This window comes from Manacus vitellinus, unplaced genomic scaffold (assembly GCF_001715985.3).
Source record: "Manacus vitellinus isolate BGI_N305 unplaced genomic scaffold, ASM171598v3 scaffold_10_pilon, whole genome shotgun sequence".
NCBI lineage: Eukaryota > Metazoa > Chordata > Aves > Passeriformes > Pipridae > Manacus > Manacus vitellinus.
Window position 1 is genome coordinate 10,612,405 of NW_021938838.1, and position 21,983 is coordinate 10,634,387.

The following is a 21,983-nucleotide window of genomic DNA, read 5'->3' on the forward strand; positions in this document are numbered from 1 at the left end:
GTGATGCAGGACTGAAACAAAAGCTCAGAGCCACACTGGAAGTGATGCTGATGCCTACCTACAATTTCCACTGAGACACTTAGAAATGGGTAACACCATATAACACATGGGCCAGAGAAATTAAAAAAAAAAAATCAACCTCTTAGCTTATTTTTTCAGCTGTGGAATCAAATATGGGCAGTTTAAACTTCTTATTTTATCAGCACAATACAGAGCAGGCAAGCCATTCTGTCTTTGTGCCAGTAAATTTTCTTTAACTTTTTTTTTTTAAGCCTGAGGACTTTTAAAAGCTGGAATTTATTTGAAATCTAGGATTGTTCTTTGGTTGTTCTTCTACTATTTAGTGCAGGGTCATGTCTGGCTTTAAATGATTCTGGTTACAGGGCTTCCATCAAGAGTGGCTTCTTTTCAGCAGGCATCCCCTGATGCAGTGCTGGGCAGCACTTTCTGTTCCAGCAACTTTGCCATGCAGAGCTATGGCTGCAAAGTTATGCTGTGCAAAGCATCACATGAGCATGTGCACACACATGCACAGCTTCTGCACAGGTCTGACAGCTGGAAGGCAAAAGATAAAATGAAGAATGGAAAGTGGAATCACTTCATTCCTTGCCTTGGTCCAAACAAAAACAATCGAAGGTCTCACGGAAGGCTACGGGTAATTCCTAGGAATTTTCCCTAGATGCAGGACAAGTCATAAAAGTAAATGGCACTGAAGACAAACAAGCTGATTGATGGAGGAATGACGAGTGCTGGCACACAACTGCCCCCCCCTGGGGCCCAGCAGAGCCCTGAGGTGCCCGCCCAGGGTGCGCCCGCCCAGGAGTGCAGCCTTCCTGCCCTGGGGCTGCTGCTCAGCTCCCCGGCAAGACAAAAGGAAAGGAAATTTCATCTATAATTAGGAAGTGAGAACAAAAGAGACAAATGACTTAAAGGAAAAGCCTAATCTAAACGTTCATTAGTAAATGTTTCGCTCAGCATCAAATGCCAAAACAGTGTGGGGGAGGTCTCTACTTTTATGTGGTTTGTTACATTTTAGTGTTGTTCTTTAGCACTGTCACACAGAAAGAGTCCAAAGTGCTCTATACTTGTGGCCAAAGAAGAATCAACAGATGCAAAACAAGCCACTAGTGTTTTAGTAATTAAAACACAAACAAATTTCAGCTGAAATCTTCACGTAGGATAAAAAGCCTTTCCTTTGCTGGGTACCACCATTCTGTGGCTCTTTAACATTTCAAAAAATGTCTCTTTTAAACACTTGCATTTTGAACACAGGTGCCACCTCTCAATGGGCCAGGGCCCTCCTGTGAGCTGCTGTAAGCTGTGTGCCTGTACTCATACAAAGCTGCCAGAAACCTGCTCCAGCCGAGCAAACCAGGTCAGAGAGTGTGGATTGCATCCCAGCTGTAGGACCAGGACCAGGTATCAAAGGCAGCTCATTCCACACATTGAATCATCACTACATGCATCAAAAGCAAGCAGGTTTGGTGCTCTATCATGCAGTGCAGCACACCACTTTCTCACAGTGTCAAACCACATGGGGTAAAGAAAAAAGGTGCCTAGCTGAAAAACAAAGAGCCTAAAAGGCTAATGCATGAAACACCACTACATGAGAAGGCAGAGTGAGTGCAACACAGGCACACAATCCTCCTGACACTCAGTCACCATGCAATGCTTCTCTCAGGCTGAAGAGATCTGTGCATCAGATCTTGCCTTCCCCCAACAAGAGATAAAAAACAATCATAATACCAAAAAAATTATTTGATCCAGCATGTAGTTAATGGTCTTGGCCTCCTAAGACTTACAACTTAATAAAATTGATCTCACTGCAGCACTGTAATGAAGAACAGTAGGATAAGGCTACCCTTGAACCATGAAAATTGCATATTGTTACCTCCTCATGCCCTCCTAGGGCTATGGCCGCTGCAGCCTCTCCAAGCTGTCATTTGTGTGGCTCTGACAGCAGACTCCACCGACAAGCAGCAATGGTGGCTACAAGAGCTTCTTTTGAAAAGGCAAGGGAAGAGGGAGAATGCTCAGTGCTAGGTATCTCTCTGGATAATAACCCACAGGATAAATCACAGACTATACCAATAATACTGTTTTGTGTGAAGTACATTAACAACAAAATACACAGAAGTCAGAGTCTCTAGGAAGCACACATGATAACATTTCACAACAGAGCCTTATTACACACCAGTATGTATTAAATCATACTGATTTCTAAGTAAGTGGGCAGTTCTCAGCATTCTTCATTAACTTAGCAAAGAAGAACTATTTTGGTAGGGTACTGCACCTCCTCCTACATCTGCTGGCACATGCACTCTACGAGAAAGGGGTTCCAAGCACACTCAGTGATAACTGGTGCCTGCACTGCCTGCTCCTGCCGGCACCGCCACAGAATTGTTCGTGACAGCCCTGCACGCCCCACAGCTGCCTCCCCTCAGCATCCCTGTTAGCTCACTACACCAACATTTCACAGGGAAAATGTTCATCTTCCTTCACTGATAGGATAGAGTTTTCTCAAATTAGCAGCAGTTTAAGAACACCTCAAGAATCTACCTGGAGTTTAAAGGCATGGAAGCCGGCAGGAACACGGGGCAGAGGGACTGGCAGCTCCTGCACCGTCCTTTGCTGTAGCACAGTCACAGACATCACACACAGAATGGGTAACACATGTAACTTCTTGCCTTGCAGTGCCTTGCTTTCACTTGAGCCCACCTAGATCTATACATAGTTGTCTCTATATGGCACAGAGATAAACCATACATATATTTATAGATACATTATGTATGGTATAATTGCCCTGTTTTCTCCAGTGAAAACAAGGCTTCACCCTCTTTGCCTCCATGAAAATCCAGCCTCGCTGCTGGGGTGTGTGTAGTAACTACAGGAACGATGTCTATTTATACAGACAGTCCTGGCCCCAAGCTCTCTAAACCTGTGTAACTATTTACTATCCAGCATCTGACCTGAAACCCATCAGCTTTGCTCAGTCAACTGTATCACACTCACATACACAAACTCACCCTACAGCCCTGGTTTTCTTGGATCAAGACTTCCACAGTATCCTTTAGTTGACATAGTGCAGAAGCCTTTTATTAAATGCTGTTAATTTTTTTATTGATCAAACTGTGAGCCATTTCATTTTCCATTATAGCGGAAATCTCCTATAGGAGCATTCAGATTAAGTTTCTTTATTCTGTCTCTAGTAGCATGTCACTTTTAATCAGTTTTCAGTTTCATTATTGCTTAAAAATTAGAAAGCAGTTTCTCTGTTCTTTATTGCTTTTTTTAAGTTTAGTTACTGAAGGGTTATTAAACTTGGAAAATATACAGACAGGCGTAATGTGCTAAATAAATTCCTCACTGTCTCTAACCAACTTTAACATTAGCTATTTTTTATAATTTTTAGGTTTATTTTCACTGAAAGACTGCTTGTAATTATTACTCATGTTCTCCCCAAACACTTATGTTACTAAAGTGTGAAATGTCTTCTAACACAAAGACAGTTCTCTGGAAAGTAATTACAAAAATGCATTCAGGGGCAATAATTTTATATTAACTGTCAGCAGCATACATCTTCTGAAAAGGCACTTGTTATGAAGGAATTATTTGTGTGGAATTTGAAGGCACTGAAGGCAAAGGAAAACTGCAGAAACGCATTAAATTGAAACTCCAGCTCCCTCATCAAGGGTCAGTTTATCTTCAAATCATTACCTTGAAGGCAACCCCACACCTTCCAAAGAGTCTATTAGAAAGACAATTTCAATTTATGCACAAATTGGACACAGTCTCCAGTTTTCGGTGTGGAACAATTTACACGCCCATTCTAAGGAAATATCTGGGCAGCTAATTGAAAGAGATATGTCTGAAAATTATGGGCTTCCATTAACCTTTCACTGATGACACTAAAAATACTTGCTACTGATTTATGGGTAGTAACAAAAAAGTGGCCTCAAAACTGACCAAGCACATTAAAAAGAAATCTGTGTCTGTAATGACTACAAGAAAAGATTTAGCGAATATTTGACAGTAACTTCTAGCCTGTAGGCCAATCCCTCAGTCCCAAGGAAGGCAAAATAACTCAGTGAAAAATTTTTAAAAAGTGAAACCCAGTAATAGTGATTATGCATCACATGATTTTAAAAGTGGTTTTTAAAAAAATCAAATAAGGAAATCACAAAAACACCACCAAACAGTAAAACTTCCTCTTTATAATGTTTCAGCCTTTCTAGTGCTCTTACTAAAATGATTTAGATGTTACTATGTTATGTGACAAATGCACTTATACACCGAAAAGCGGACAAATAGCTAAGTTATTATTATTTATTTGCATGCAAGCAGCAGTGGGATTGTACTTTATACTGTTAACAGCACACAGTGTTTATCAGCTCTTCAGTGTTTGGCAGTCAGTTTAAGGGTGTAAATATGGGATGTAAACACTTCCCTGACACAAAAAGCACTGTAAGTGAATTTTAGAGAATGCAACGAAAGGCAGAGATCAGAGCTGTCCAGAGTGTGCCAAAGTGTTCCATTACTGCAGGACACTGCCCAGTTATTGATCTCAGTCCCCCCTCAGGTTGCCCTCCCTCTGCCCACTGGGGCTGGGGAGCAGACACTCCATCCCCCAGCAGGGCTGTGAGGAGAGCAAGCACTCCTCTTCTGCACCTTGGAAAGGACAGGCTCAGAACCCTGTAGGTCTGCCCTGTATGTATCTGTGTGGCATTCAAATCAAATAATGTCTTTGCACACAACCACCCAAACTGCTCCACAATCATCAGCAGAAAACTCTCACCCACTCACTCAAAACGTGTGATTATCGTGCAGTGGGTTATCTGCCTGTGGAAAAAAGATGCTGCTGTCCACTTCCAGATGCTTAAGGTGCATCTGAATGGGAGTGGAGTAACTGCCACCTTCAGTTTGGATAATGAGGTTCAAATCAAACCAGATCTAAAACCCATTTTAGATGCCCGCATTTTAGATATAAAATTCATTAATTTAAACAAGGAAATTAGGATGCAGCAAGTAATAACTTCAAAATGAAGTGCATTTCTTCATAAAAATGTGCTTTTCACTCTTTCACATGCAACTGCTAAATAATACTGACCATTGTACTCAAATAAGTATAAATTTTCAGAACAAAAATGGCACTTTAATTTTATTTAGGTATATTCATATCTCAGTAAAACTCAACTTACTGTTTTTCAAGTCTCTGTTGAAGACAAGTGTCTCGTTTCCAGCAGTTACATGGAATTCCACTCACAGCTAACACAGGACATCTTAATCACATTTTAATCCATAGGCATGATAAAGCCTTTCCTTTTTTTTAAGGAAATGGTGTGAATGATTTTTTTTTGTGGGGGTTCTTTGGTTGTTTGCTTTTTTCTTTTACTTCAAGAGAAAGCCAGATATCTGTAAAACTTAAATCTATAGTTCCCTGAACAGACAGAAAATTCAGAAGGCTTAATAAAATTCACATGTGGCCTGTTATTGCAGCTGCATATCCAATGCAAAAATAAGGTATTGACTGATTCTGCTCAGAATAGCAGCTGCTGGAACTCTTTATTAAAATAAACCTGTGGATTTTCAAAGAGAAAAAAAATTGTAGATGATGTAATTTACCATAAGTTATAAATGCAACTATATATTTCAATGTCTGAAACCCCTTTGCCCATTTCAAAATGCAGATTCGTTTATCATTCCTACAAAAGGTCCAGGACTTTGAATTGTCCTTTCTGCAGGGAAGTTCTGGTCCCAAAAGATTCACATCCTCAGTGTGCAGCCGCAGTGCAGGCACACAGGAGCAAGATGTAAGCAGAGCAAGAGCTCCATCCAAATTACTCTCTTAGGTCCCTGAATACATTTCTGTTCAAAATGCACTTTTCCCATGCTTGGAATATGGATTTGTTTAAAAATTATGCTGAAGAGGAATGCTTTTCACAACACAAACTGACAGGATCCTCCATGTAGCATTTACGTTCATCTTTTTATATCTGTAAAAACTCCAGAACATTAGAACTGAGAAGGCAAGAGACAGAGCACTCTGCAAACCTTCAGGAACCAAGGGGTGGAACCGATACAGAGGTAAAAGATGGAACAAGAGTAAAAAACATACTCAGGCAGGAAGGCAAATACATGTAGGCAAATTAGAGAAAGCAATAATTATTTCACTGACCTTCTCATGGGTCTTGGTTTGCTCAGAACCTGCCTGGATCGTTTTCCATTGGGAATGACAAACGTGCAGCTGAAGGAGCATGAAAGGGACCCGCTTCTGCAATAACTGTGCCTGGAAGTCTTCAAAACTGTGATTAAAGACCTGAGAGGCTTCTGTGGGGCCGGGTTTGTGGAGTTAGGCTTCTCGGGTAAAACTGCTATTTATACCCAGGGTATAGAGGGTTGGACCTGAACCACAACGTAGTTGTGGTTGTTATGGCCTGATCAAATACCAAACATCATCTTGGGAAAAAACCTCACTGATTTTATCTCTATGAATTTGGTTTGCTCTGGAAAAAAGGTGCTCCAAATGCACCTGAGGAAAAAGCCAGATTTTCCCAAATGTATGCTCAGGTGTCTCTGCAACCAGTTACTGCTGGCAGAGACTCAAAACTCTGCTCTATGGTGGCCTTCCAAGCTGGGCACTGAGAGCAATGTGAGCAGAAATTGGGAAAACAGCACCTTTACACTCCTCCAGCTAGAGCCTGGAGGGACATCTGCAGGTAGGCCAAGTGATTTAGGAGCCAAATACCCATAAGTGGCAACGGACTGTAGTAAAAACCCATGAAACTGGAAATTAATGAGAGTTAGGCACCTACATGTCCAAATGGCTTCAGAAGAGCAGGGCTTTACAAGCTTTCCTTAAAAGTGCCCTCAGGTCTCATTATGCACAAGCTGCACAACCAGCACCAGGCTGGGCACAGGGTCCTGGTGCAGGGATTGGGACCACACAGTTAATGAATGTGAAAAAAAGGCAACAAGATTCTCAACCAGAAAAGAGATAAGAAAGTCATATTATGCAGCACAGGAAAGGGAATTTAACAGGTGGCCAAGCTATTAAACAAGCATCAGACTCTGCAGAAAGTCTTCCCTCCCGCATGCCCGTGGCCAGCTCCTGCTGCACAAACACACACCGCTCCTGTCCAGCACACTCACCCAGGGGAGCAGCACAAGCCCACAAGGGGTGACTCAGAAAGTTTCCTGCCACTTTCTGCTTGTTCTCTCTTTCCTGAGTTTAAAACACGACGTGATTTTGGGCGGCGGGCTCAGTTACATTTCTGTTTGCTTTTAGAACAAGCCCGCATGCAAAAATTAATGTACCTCAGATTTCCTTTCCAATTTCTTTCCTTAATACCAAACTCTGAAGTCCTACACGTTTCATTTGACAAAGCCATTAATTCAGTAATTTCACATAATTAAATCGAGCAAAGCAGAGTATTTAAATTGGAGCTAAGTGAAATATACTTCTGTGCAGCTCATGCTGTTAGAATTGTGCTACATGCTATTCTGCTGCTGCTCATTTATTAATTTAGGATCGGCTGAAACGTGACACTGTGTAATAAGGAATGCATTGGTTTCAATGGAATTAGAAATAAAAAAAAATTATAAAAAAAAAATATCACAGAGGACAGTGAATGAAGCACCAAATGAAGTAAGTTAATCCCTCTGAATGAGCCCTCAGCAGAGCACTTCTTCACCCAGCTGAAGCTGGAACCCAGGATTGCACTTCCCCTGTGATAAATAATTTCTGGGTAGAGGGTTTTCAGCTATTTATCCCTGGAATAAACAGTGAGCTGCACCAGTCCTCCAGTGTGGTGATCCTTTTAGCAGTGATAACACTTTTTCTCCTAACATCTTCCTGCATTTTTTCTTCTAGCCCTATGTGGTAAAGAAAGTGCGAAAAGACATTTAAAAGACTTAAAGATAAAATGACTTTAAAGTCTGGTCTCCCTCAGCCCCTCCTCTCATTCAGCAGGTCCCTGGTGCCGGAGCAGGAGACAGCAGTGCAGTAACACAGCACCAGGAACTGGCAGAGCCCTCACATCTACCCTGAGGATGATGGATGGCATTAAAAAAAAAAGAAATTAAAAGCACGGATAAAACCTGAAGTTCAGGTTTTTGCTGGCAAACAAGTAATAAAGGCAAAGAAATTAAGATGGCCAATAAGCCAAATAGTGGAACTTCTTTATGTAATTGGCTGAAGTCTCTCCAGAATATAGAGATGGGGGTTTTTTCCATTGGTGCTTTCTGCTTCTCAGATTTCTCATGAACTACTTTAATTGGGCTCCTCCAAGTACGCTGAAAGTTCCTCCACTTCTTCCTCAGCCCCGAAGGACACCTGTGAAAGGGCCAACTCTGGACTGCTCATGACAGCCCTCACCAGATACAGCTCATAATGAGCTGCTCCCACTAATGAAAAAGGGGGGGTAGGGGGGAGATATTGTTGCTGTTGTAATTAAGCTTGTGAAGAGTTTATTTGGAGAGAAATTAGATTTATTTACATGCTGCTTTGTTGCTGATGAAGCACCAGCTATTTGGGAGAACTTCTAATTAGCCCTAATTTACTTGATGTGCTCTTTAGCAGCCCCATTCCCTGTGTACTTCGCCAAGGTAAAAAGTAGTAACTATAACAAAATCATCCATTTTTAAAAGGCACATTTCTTTGGGGGTGGGGAGAGGCAGTCCCAACCTTTTCCCTTAAGTTATGGACTTTGTGTTTTAGCTGCTGACTAGCAGGAAGATGCACAATTGACAACTTCATTCCTACTACACGGCTTTTTCAACACCAAACACCACGGCTCAGGCGGGCAGGGCCACCTCATTCCCAGCCCCATGGTGGGTATGGAAAAAGGGGTTAGGGGTTTGCTTCAGACCCTTCCACTGGATTTGCAGCTATCACAGCTAGGAGTCTATTTTAAAAGCACTTCCTACATCCTGGGCCAGTTATACCGTCTGGCCGCAGCGTTCATTAACCAGATGTAGTTTTAAAATATTTCATTACAGGATCAAGCTAAAAATCACTTAACTCTTATGATGTCTTTTCTCATTTAATAATTCACTGATGGTTCTGCTAAGCTTCCAGTGCCTGTGGTGTAGCCATGGGTTTATTTGCAACTCAGAAAGACATTTCAAAGACAACAGGTTTACAACCTCATTACATAAAAAAATGCCCTAAAAAGTCACCAGTTTTTAAAAATATTTTGCAGAAAGAGCAACATCAATTCTTATTTTAATTTCACACACACAACACCTTGAAGACTGAGCACCACTTTTTGGAAACAAAGGTGAAAAATGGAACATAATTTAGTTCTATTATACAGAAGCACCTATGCTTTTTCATCACAGCCCAAAACCCGAGATGCAAGGAGCACTTGCAGAAGTAATATTCCTCATGTCTTCAACACTGCAGCTGCCTGCACACACAGTTTATAAAGAAAAATAATGAAGAAAAAATGTGGATTTCTGCAACATCCTGTCTAGAAAAATGTTTTACCAATCTGGCTGTTACAAACTTGTACAAGATTTTTGCCTGAAATTCACCTTGATCAGAAAAGGTACATTTTTACTGCACAACCTTTTTTTTTTGCATAAAATTATTGACCAAATTCTGCTCTCGGTTTTGCTTTCCTTGTTGATTTTGTATATGTTTCCTGGATGTTACTGTGGAAATTTGGCAATATATGTATTTTGTTTAATACAATCAAAGAAGAAAAGCCAAATGCCTCTTACACAGAACATTTCTCATTCATTGGTCATCTGGACTTGTGTGCTAAACAGAGTCCAAATGAGCTGCTATCAAAGTTTAAGCCCAAGTTTTCTCAGTTTCAATATGGGATGCACATTCTGTACAAAGTAATGACAAGATGATAAACTGATCATTTTTCTGCAACTATTTGATTAAACCAACATGTAAAATTGAAATCTTCCCTATTGTCACTGAAAGAAGGACAGACTACTGACATCTTTTTTTAATATTGGCAAAATTTTGTAGAGGAAAACTTCAATTCAGAAAAGCATCTTGGAGACTAGTAAGCAAACTTCATAATAAAGAAAAGACACTGATCACTCTGTTGCTAGTTATATTTCCTGGATGTGTTAGCAAGAATTGCTTGACATAGCCCTTCTTGGGAGAAGGCTAATTCAAGTCCAAGTTACACATTTCTTTTAACAAAAACCATGAGTGAAACCAAGTCAAGATTAAACTAATCAATCCGTCAAAACGATACATTTATGAACCATGAAAACATCTGATTTCAGTATTTGGATAAGAAACAGTTACTTTGATTTTCTTCTGTGGATGGAAACAACCACTATTTCCACTTGCATTCACTTGTCTGACAAAATCAGGGCACAGGAATTTAGTGTCACTTAAGTCGCCTAGAGCCCTCATCCAAGCTAAATAAAACCAATAGGCACAAGTCCACACCACGCCCAGCTCAAGGAGTCCAAAAAGCCTCTCAATTACATGAGACCCAGGGAAAACCATCACTCCCTTCTCCCAAAGGACCTGGACACCACGCTCCACTCCCCAGCTTTGTTTGGGGGCTGCAGGGGAGCAGGTAGCCCAGAGCTGTTGTCTTTCACTCTTTAAAGATTCACACAACAGATGAAAATAAAATATACGCAGATAGAGCAACAAATCTAAACTTCAGAGTACTGTCAGAGGACTTCTTCTGCCAGGGTGCTTCAGCCAGCCCCAGCTCACCACACACACAGAGGAACGCAACCAGCAAGCGCCCTCCCGCTGTATTTCTCTCAAATTGAAAATTCTCTCTGGCTTTGATTCAAACAGTCAGAGTCTTAAAACACATACACAGAGATCTCACCATGCCAGGGGTTTTCTTTATCCAAGCAAAAGCTCCCAACCAATAGGGAAGAAATTTGCCGACAGGGTACCTCCATTTTATGCTGGCAAATAACTTGCTTCAGAAATGCTGCAGCTTATGGTGTTAGGGCATTTAGAGGGGAAACTGTGGGATGAAGTGGGATGTGAAATCCCATCATTCCACCACAAGGAAGAAGCACTGTTAAACATCTGAGTTTTCCTTTTGGAGTTTTGATGAGTTACTAAGAAAACATAACAGTGAACTCACTGACTAGAATGCTAAAGTTTTAAAAAAAGCATGTTTTCTTTATTTATAATGATGCAATAAAATTTCACAGCTCTCAAAAGCACCTTTTGGGTTTGAAACACATAAGTAACACTTGCATATCAGTTTATTTGTAAAACATAAACTTCCACTGCTGCAGGAGCCTGGAATGCAAGAGCTGAGAGCTGTGGTTCTCCCCTTTTCTGAAGAGAAATAACCAAACATTATATATCCAAACATTACACCTACAAGTTTCAATCCAGCAACAAAGGTGCTGAACTTTCCATATCTAGAACATTACATCAGGAAAATATATTGCATGGATTCAATTCAAATGCATCAAAGCTTCCAACAAGAGTGGTTATTTTCAGCCAAATTACCAGGCTGCTGCTGAAGCACCAGTAAACTGAAGGACTCCTTGTCTGTCAGTCACAAACTGCCAACTTATCCTCAAGGAAACTCCAGGCTAAAACACGTACATCTAAATCCACACGTTGTTCAGCAGCGTTCAGAGTACTGTCATTCTGACTTACATGTTTACATTTTTGCTGCTAATTGATTCACCCCTTCTGAAGGAGTTGCCTTGAACAGGAGGCATCCCTTCCTTCTCCCCTTGCCCCCCCCGCTCCAGCTTCATTACAACCCTGTGCTGTTGCCAAAATGAGATATTGCCTCATTTTTGGTACCATGCCCTTGAAGGCATCTTATTAGAAAAGACCATTTCTTAATTAACATTTTTGATCTTTAATCTATTACACATCCCTTTAATCCCATACGGAGGAGCTTTTGGCCCACTTCCGCGGCGTGGCGGTGGGAGGCAATAGGCTTGGCAATTTGTGCTGAGGGCTCTCTCCCAGCTGGGCTCCAGCACGGCCGGCTGCAGGGCTGGATGTGCTCTCACTGGTCAGCAGCAGACATTTGCATTTATTATTTTATTGCCTCTTATTTTTTTTTCATAAAGACTTTAGAGAGCCACCGCTCAGCATTAAAGCCAACAGGCAGAATGGGAAGCTTGCGGATGATATCAGACTTCACCAAGTGGCTGTCAAGCTCTTAAAATAACCAGCAAAACTCTAAGTGGGAGATTTAGTGGATCACCAACATGTGAAGTGTTAAGAAAAGTACAATGTTAAGTCCCTTACATCATTTTACTTGCAAATAATTACAGCAATTACAATGTGCTAACTGGCAATTAACATTACAGGCTTCACAACTCACCAGAATTTTTTAAAACACGCTGTGGCCCTATGTAAATTGTCTCTTTGGTACTTCTGATTTGGTGGCTGTATGAGCTAATGGCTACACATTAGCTCAGCAGATCTCAGAACAGAACTGTCCACGTGCCAGATAATTTAATTAGAGGCTTGATCTTGTCAGAGCTTTATGCAACACAGACTGTTTCCAAGCAAAGTGCGTGGGGTTTTTCCTTTCTCTTTAGTGTTTTGTGACTGTCTAATAATTTCTACTAACGAACGCCAAAGCCATCCAAGGGAGGAAAGAGGCATGGCCAGAAACACACCAACAGGCAGGCACTCCAGTCCCAAGTGTGAGGATTTCAAAAATATGTAGAGCAAGGCACACTGAGCGCCTCTTCCACACACACCCCAATCTACTGCCGGGTCTCCGCACACATCTATTAAATCTTCATCGCGCTGTACTCAGCCCCAAAGAAGACAAAGGTCACTTGTCTCCAAGTGAGAGCTATAGGGTATCTCAAATCTCATTATAAATGGTCCCACTTAGCAGTTTTCTCATTTGAATTTATACACAACAAATACAAGATTATGAGATGAGCTTGGTTTATTTTGACGATGACATTGTAACTCTTTGTAGCAAGACTGGAAAAAGGCGACTTTAGACACTAAATGACAAAAAGGCAAATGTATCTTCTGCTTCGGGAAACTTAGGTTGTATTAACTTTTTTAAAAATCCTTTTTTTTTGTTAGTATTTGGGCTTAATTTCTGTTTGCTACACATTCTTATACTAGAGTAACAATACTTGTACCCTTGGTCCATGATAAGCTTAACAGGTCAAGACAATTAAACCAAAAATACAGTGGTAATGGTTACAAAACTTTTACAAGTCAGGTCAATGTTGAGCAAGACCCACTAGAGGTCCCTTCCAACCCAAATGATTCTAGTTTCCCATACTGAATAAGGAAAGATTATTTGGGTAAAACATCATAAATTTCATGCAGTTTCTCACTGCAGAGTTTCATATCACTGTCCTTACACAACCCAGAATGCAAAGCAGTGGAGCTTGTTTATTCCATTTGTTTTTCTTCTTTTACAACCTTGTTTATAAAACCCCATTCTCACGACTGGTACAATTTGTTTTTTTCTCAAGAAGAATGATTACTGGGGATCCACCACTGTGGCATTATATTTTATTGATTTTTCCTGTTTAAGCAACAGGCCAATGTAATATATTCTGCTATACCTGTTCTACATTTATTCAGGCTGGGAGCTTTGAGCTACCAGTTACAACTGCAAAGTATAAACCAGTCAAAGGAGAACAAGTTTCTGTGAAAACCAAAGAAATTGTTCACCAGGAGACTTTCCTTCAACTCTTCAGCTGTCTACTTTTACAAAGGTAAAACCCACTGCAATGGCTCCCTGTAGTGGCATGGTTTCAGCTTCCCTCACTCCTACCAGCCAGACAAGGCAGACTTGGAAAAGCAAAGCCACTGACCTGCAGAAATGGCTCAAAGCAAGATAGGCTGGCAAGTGCCCATCAGTTCTGACGCCAGAACCCTTTGGGAAGGTCAACCTGCAGACAGTGCACACTGCATGATGCAAAGACAAAGTAGTACGGATATGGGGCACAAGGAAGACTTCCTACTAGGTTGGGAGGCTGAATTAGCATTTGCAAAGTGATTTGACATCCTACATAAAAATATTTGCTGAAATAAGCTCTAGGAAGCATATTTGCCTGACCATTCTGTGTGCTTCTATCCTCGAATCTGCAGGAGATTAGCAAATCCAGAGTGCAGTAGAATTGGATAAATTAAAGATGAGAAGGATTTATCAGGTGATCTTATCCGTCCCTCTGCTAATGTAAGACCATTCCTACAGTGTATTTTCAGGCACTTTGTCCAGTCCAGTTTGTAAATGACTGAAGTGATAGGAGATAATACCAGGCTATTAGATCCCACTACCAGGAAATGTTTCCTGATGTTCAGCCTAGCATCTCCTGTGCCCATTACTGCTAGTTGTATCCCTGAAGGCTATCGTAAACAACAGATATAATTTTTATCTAAAAACACAGAAAATGTTCATCTAATCACAGCCCTTCACTTGGGCAGCACAGGAGAACAAGGTAGCACCACTGAAAGAAACACAGGAAGGGAGAGCAGGAGCCTGAAGAAGATGGAGGGTGCTCCCTCCAGCTCAGTGGCAGCATCCTTCACCAGGATGTTCATACCTGGGAGAGACCTGGGTGCAAACAAGGGATAGAGAGCCAGGAAGGCTGCACCTGAGGGTCCACCCATGGAAGTGCCTTCAGTCAATGCAAGGAAATGAAACACAGCATTACAGTCTCACAGCACATAAAGTGCCAACAGACACACCTTTTTTTTTTTTTGTCCTAGGGAGAAAAACACTGGCAAGACAGGGACACAAACCTGTGGAGGATGTCCCCTGCCCACCCCAGAAGGATACATCAGTATGCAACCATCCATGTCAGTGGTGAATGCCCCTGACACAAGACCTTATGGGAACATCCCCAGATCCAAAGCAGCCCCACAGCAGCAGATACATCAAGCTTACAAGACTTCAGATGAGGTTATCCTGATGACCCCAGAGATACTCCCAGATTTACTGAAACATTGCTGTCCACTACCAGTCCTGCTGGCATCCCAGTGCACACCAGTCCACAGCCCCTTGCCAGCACAGCCAGGCAGGGGCTGTGATCCTGCAGCCTGCAGGAATCCTCTCCTTTACAGATGTTGCTTGTAGCACTGAGGAGCACTCCTTTAGGCACTGAGAAGCTCGGGAACATCAATGACACACTGCAATACACCACACTTGCTCAGTTTCCTTCCAACAGACCAGCTTTCCAGCATACATTGTCTTTAAGAAGCCGGGGAACAGGAGTGTGATGGGGTAGGGGGAGCACTCAGTAGCTCACTTTGAAATGAGCTTTTCTTTCCTCGCCTCTTTCACCGTGGAAATTAATTCTCCTCCTCTGTGCTATCGCTATAATTTTCCCAATTAACATTTTTAATAGTAAGTATTTTCTAGGAAACGCCGTAATACACAGGTGTGTGCTTCTAATTTAAATACTGACACCCATGCTGTGTTCACATCTGAGGATCGCTCCTTCTTGCCAGAGATTCCCTCCCCAAACAAGAGGGGAACACCTACGGTGCTGCACCCCCAGAGATGCCTCAGCAGGTCTGTGGGGCGGCTGTCCCCGTGACAGGCGCGTGTTGGCTGTGCTGCACCACACACCACCGGGAACCTCCGCTTGTACCCCTCCTGTCCCTGAAGGTGCTACAGCTATGGGATGTCATCTGGACTTTGGGGACCTCCGGGGACACCCTGTCACTCCAGCCAACAGCCTCCTCCTGCAGCACCATGTCCCACGAGTGCTGGGAGCAGAGACCTGCTCACAGGCAGCCCCTGTGGCTGCAGATGCAGAGCTGTGTCCTGAGCTCCTACAAACAGAGTAATCTGGGAAGGGTTTATAATTATTTGTATTGTTTCTTTCTGTATGATCCAGCTTCAAAAACATCTTACACTTGTCTTGGATGTTCATCCACTACCACGTTATCCTGCACTTTCTATCACTTCACCTTCTGTTTGAGAAAACACTGTCAAAAGTACTTTCTTAAATATATATATATATATATCTACATAAAAATTAGTATTTATAAGTAAAAGGTTGATGTTAAAAATTAAGTTTTATGACAAGGAAATGAGAATTATTTTTTTACTTTCTCTTCTAAAAGGATACATTACAGTGTAACATTGTAAAAATCTACACATTACCAAGGAAAATAAAAGTTCAAATGAGAATAAATAAGGAATGCAGCAACCAGAGTTGCAAACTTCCCTAGCTTTTTTTTCTAGTTTGCATTAATCTGGGCTTTGGATGCTTCCAAAGCAGATATTTAGCCTCAGACTATACTGACTGGGCTGCATCTTGCAGGTCCATGCAGTTACAAGGATGCTATTTTTAAAACCAGTGTAAGAAAGCCAACCAGGTGAGATCAAACATCTCATAGCAGATTGAAAAAATACCCAACTAAGAAAGTTACCAAAGTTTCTCAAGTTCTTTGCTAAGTTCAAAGGTTTGTTTCTTTGGAAATCCTTATGCACTCTAATCAGAATCTTCTCATATTGATTGACTAATGAAATCAGCTTTTAGAAGATGTCTGAGCTTGTGAAGGCACTCAGCACAGGTAATTTCAGACTACTTGCAAAATAACATGTTTCTAATGCCCACTGAATTGTGACCAACCTTTTCAGTTCTGTGCAGCAGAGATCCTAGAATTTCATGTTGTGAGTGTTTGGAAGGGTTTATTCAGCATTCTGCATTTAGAAGTCAAATGACACATTATACAATACATGTAGAAATAGAGAAAAAGAGCTTTGGAGTCTCTCTCATCCAGAACTCCCTGCTTTGCTCCCTGTGCCCAGTGGGTCATGTGGTTGGAGCAGGACCAGCTGGGGCTCTGTGGGAGCTGCCAGGGGGACATGAGCAGAGGGCAGGGACAGCCCTGGGTACTGGGAGACCACAAGGGATGGTGAGGATGGTGGTCTTGGTAGCCTCCAGGCAGTGGATCATGCAAGCCCAGGGTGCTGGAGAACAGCTGAGGGGACAACAGCCCCCAAAGCCAAAACAGGCCTCCCAAAGGGGAAAGGTGAGGAAGGAGAACACATCTTCTGTAGCTTATTGCAATAAACAGAAAATGGGGAAAAGTTAACACGTGAATACTCGCACAGCAGCAAGTCTCTGCTTGCTTCATGAGATCCCAGCTTTCTCATCCATTCTGCTCCTTTGGAAGCCAAAATTAAACCCAACCCTACAGAAAAGTTAGGGGAGAAAAAAAAACCCTCAACGCTCATGGAGCAGACAATGCAGCGTCAGGATCAGAAGACCAATGGTGGAGGACAACACAGGGAACAGCCAGGAGGGAACAGGCAGGGAGAGCCCTGAGCAGCAGAGATGGCATTAAAAACACCCCGGCATGGGCTCTGGTAGCCCTGAGGAAAAAATAAGTCTCCAAACTGTGTCAAGATGTTCCTCCTCTGGAGATACCAAGTGAAAATTTTGATTTACGTAGGTGGGAGATGCCATGCAAAATGGAAAAGAGGGGGAAAGAAGTGACTACAGAGTGGTTTTCCTTTATTTCGTGGTTCATTTCTGAAAAGCTGCTGCTTCCCCTTTTCTTTTCTTTTTTTTCCTCCAGGAAGGAGGGAAACTTTAAAACAAATTGCAGAAAGCAATTAAAAATCCTACAGTAGTGTACTGTATAAAACAAGCATGGGGAAGAAATCTTAATGGAAAAACATCAAGTATCTGTGTCTTAAAATGCTGTGGGGGTTTTTTTTCCCATGCTGTGCTGTGTTAACCTGTCCCTCACACGTGTGCCCAGCTGCTGCAGCGAGCTCGGTGGCAGGGACAGGAAATTTGGAGCTAATGGGGGAAGCAGAGAATACCAACCTGTAATTTATTTTTATGATTTCTGGAATGTTATAATTGAATTACACTAATGTTGTGTGCTAAGGGATGGTTGGGCACTGTGTTGGAGGGGCCCTTCCCGTCGCAAACACTGCAAAGAACCCCCCATGCTCTGCAAACACATGTGCACAGAGACTCAGTCAGTGCCATTTGTCCTCAGCACTCAGGCCACGATTCACAGTTCCCTGTTTCCCAAATTCTTTCCTGATCAGTACTGTAAAATGTAGCTGCACAGAAAAACAAGATACCTTCAGTTACCTCAAAAGCAGACACAAAAAAATTAGGCTTTTAGGTCTGCAGGCTCCTAAGGAGAAGACAGAATCTGCTCTGTTTGCCCCAGACAATTCAGCCAAGATTCCCTGGGGCCTCACAGTCAGGCTAATGAGAAACTCCCCAGCAACCCCCATATAAAATGCTTTCATAGGTCTTTAAAATGCCTTAAATTCTCTATATATTTGGTAAGACTTTTTACTTCTTTAAAATGTCCCTTGTTACTCCTCAAGATAATACCCTCGTGATGTATTGTAACAGCAATGCAGCATTGTCTGACCAGACCCTTGCTTTGCAAGTATTGAATCTTATTTTCCTCGTGGCCTCAAAGCAGCCAAAACCCTTTTGAAAAGCAGAGGTGGGCGCTTGCCTGGCCCCCCAACAGCCCTGCCCAGTCCACCCCCTCTGACACCTTCAGAGTAGGACAGACAGGCTGCAAGGGCTGCACGTGCTGTTAAGGGGGAAAAGCAGGGGGAAGGAGAACTCAGCTGTACTTCTCTGGAACAGAAAACATCTCTGCCTCTTACACAGAAAAACACTACTGGACGTGCTATTTGACAGCAAGCTAAATCCTCTGATTATGAGAGGAAAGGAAAGCTTTTTTCCTTCCTTTTACATTAAGGAAAAAAATGTTTACAAGACCTGAAGAGGAAGGAAATTCGCTATATGCCCATTGTTAAACAGCACTGGTGGATACCCAGATTATTCACCCTGGTGCAAGGGTAGCCTCTGCCTCTTCTATGTTTTCTTGATTCTCTAGATTATTATGTACACACATAAGTTGTGGTCATTACAAAAAAAAAGTAATACAACTATTTCTAGTTGTATTTAAAGTACTGGAATAAATTCCTCAGTGCAGCTATGCCAAGGGTTGGATTCTTGCACAGCGTTTTGCCTTTGGAGTTTTTACCAGGAACAAGCAGCTACGCCAGAGCAAACAGCAATTCGTGCACACACTCTGCCACAGGAAGAAGGATGGTGTCCTGCACTAAGCCATCACTGAACAGACCCATCTGAGCACAGGATTTCTGGTGCCATTGTGTCCACTGCCAAATTTCCGTGAGCTGCACTGAGCAGCTCCCATGAGCAGCTGAGTGCCACAGTCCAGTCATGGATGCACAGACCACACACCTTCAGTACACGCCAGGAGCAGAGAAGCCCCACCACGAGACCCAGAGTTTGGGCCCCTGTGTTTGGCACATTGTGCTCTGCACCTACAAACACTGAGGACAGATGGTTGTCACAGCTACCTGGACAAGACCCATGGCTGCAGATCCAACTCGTACTCACAAAGAAAATTCCAGTATAGCTTCCACTGGTTAGATGAACCAAATAAATACAGCTGCAAAAGCTCTTCGTTTTCCCCACAGATGCACCTACATAAATATTTTGCTAGTATAAATATATAAATACATACTTTTTAAAAGTTTAAAGTTTACAGTATACCTGCTCTTGCAGTCCTTATATACCACCCAATCCTGGGACTGCCACTGCCCCAGCCCACAGCAGCTGTGCAGACTGCCAACAGCATTTTTCAGAAGTCGTTTTGTATGTGTTTGCACACACACAGATGTACAAACACATACAGGAGAAGAAGGGAGAGAAATATGTTAATTTGAAACATCTGGCAAATGTTTCAGAGTTAACAAGTCCCAGGTTTGGCTTTTTGGTTGGGTTTTTTTTTTTTTTCTGTTGGGGGGGTCAAGGAAGGGGAGGCAATTTTGTCATTTTGGGCCAGGGAAGGAAGGGACACGAAACAAGAAATTGAAGTGTGTTTTTTCACCCTTTATTGAACTTCAACATCACACTACTGGAGCTAATGCAAACAGGAAGATCATAAAAGAACATAATGAAAGTCTCGCACACTGGGACTGAGGGACTGGTTTCAGTTACTGAATATAGCTATGGAGGCACCACACAAGAGCCAGCGACTCCACGCAGCCACACCACCACAGACTCTGGTTTTTTGAGCTTTTTCTATACAGTTCCTCAATCATATTCCAGCCTGCAACCTCTGTCCCATTCACTGTGTCCTGTCTTGATAGGATACTGTACTGCATCTTTATAAATATAAAAGATTGACATCTGTAGCTACTAAATGCATTAAGAGGAAAATCCCCCAATTAGCACACATTTTCCTTAAGCTGCCATAAATCATGCATACAATACATTTTATCCCACATCCAACATCTTGAATGAGAACTGTAATTGTGGGAGCAAATGAAGAAAAATGGAGAATCAAACTGATTTGTAAAAAGCCTTTTGCAGTCTTCTACTTAAGGCATAGTCACCAATACCAACAGAAATCCGAAATTAACTCCCGCTCTGCAGAGAAATGATTTTTTCGTTACTGTTTTGAACCTCAGCCTATTGTGACTTTAATACAGTCCAAGACTTGTGATAGATAACACCGGTAACTCCGCTCTGCTGCTGCTTGAGACGAAGGTCAAGCGAGAGAGCTGGCGAGTGCTCTTTTCATGCACCGTTAGCTCCAGGCACAAAGGGGCCTTCGACATCACAGCTGGGGGTTTGCAGCAGCAGCAGCAATATTTGCTATCAGAGACTAGTGAAAACACAAACCCTTCTGAACAGCCGTAGCACCCAGAGAAGATGCACCCAGTGCAGCTGAGAGCACGGTCGGTGTGAAGGGAAATGCCACAAAATGCCACACAAAGGCAGTTTGTGCCTTCGAGACCAGCTAGATGCTCACTTCAGTAAGAAAGCCTCTCCTGTGAGCCAGTCTCCCCGTGACTCTTTTATAAAAACCCACCTAACCAGGAATGCAGCACCATTGTTAATTTTCATACTACTGCTCAGTTTCTGAGCTGTTTTTCACGTTGCTGCTGAGCTTTTAGGAGAATACCATTGCACAGTCCGATGTGGAGAGAGCACAGAAATAGACTTAGTGGCTTCAGAGTCAAAAACATTCTGGGATCTCATAAATGTTAAAGACAGTAAAATATCTTTACACAGGGCACGAACAGTGACTGAGATGTAGCTAGTTCCTTTGAACACAAACTACTCTGACATGTAACCTCACATTTACGTTATCGATACATATTACACAGACAAACTTGATTTATCCTGTTCAGTTTCTTGAGGCTCTTTTTATTCAAATTATCGACGTACCACAGATGAACGAGCCCCAGACACACGTTTAAGTGATATTACTGTCAAGCAGACCAAAAGTTCGTTCAAATTTTGCCTTTCTACCATGGCAATGTACCACTTTTATTCTCCAGCTCTGACAGTACTTTCCAATTTCCTTGGAGAGGAGAAATACGCACATTCCAGTTGAGACCGAGGTTTAAAATTCCTATTAAAGCAGCTTTTATGTAATTAGATTGGAATGAATGTGTAACAGTGCCCATTGCAGAAAACTTCAAAGTGGTTATACTGGAGAAATCACAACCCATTTCAGTGTGCCCACAAGAAGAAAGAATGGCTCTCCGGAGGATAAGAGTATATTAGTCTCTGTGTGTAATAGATTTTATTGACCATATGGAACTGATATAAAAATTGTGTTGCAGTGGGTAGTCTTGGATTTGAGACAGGAATGTGACATACAAAATACAGTTCCTGTAAAAAGCCTGGCAGCTTTCTGGCAGTTTTTGCAATCAGAAGAACCTAAAATATTTACCTGATTGAGTCACTGACGAGTCCCAGGTCAAAGCAAAATCTGAAGATTCACCCTCTTCAACTGAAAAAGAACAAAAATAAGTTGTGATTGCTAAAACAAACCAACTAGAAAGCAAAGTCATTAGAAAACTAGGTCCACTATGACATTAAGTATTAAAACAGGCTTCTGCACTGCTAAAAAAGAACTCACTGTTTTCTATAAAATAATTCATAAGGTAGAAATTTAGTAAAGAGATTTTCCCTACTTTTTAACCTAAATATGGGATTGGTGTTTGCAGTTTTTTTCCTGAACAGGTAACAGT

General features: G+C 42.0%; 1 protein-coding gene across 2 annotated transcripts in view; it reads right to left on the reverse strand.

The window, feature by feature from the left end:
* The window catches only part of ZNF423 (zinc finger protein 423), a 187,452-nt gene extending 165,714 nt beyond the window's left edge, over nucleotides 1-21,738 (reverse strand). For both annotated transcript variants that reach the window (XM_008920526.2, XM_018084889.1), the window contains exon 1: nucleotides 21,683-21,738. The gene's annotated coding sequence lies outside the window, so the exon portion shown is untranslated. The remainder of the gene's footprint in view (nucleotides 1-21,682) is intronic.
* Between the last annotated feature and the right edge of the window lie 245 nt (nucleotides 21,739-21,983).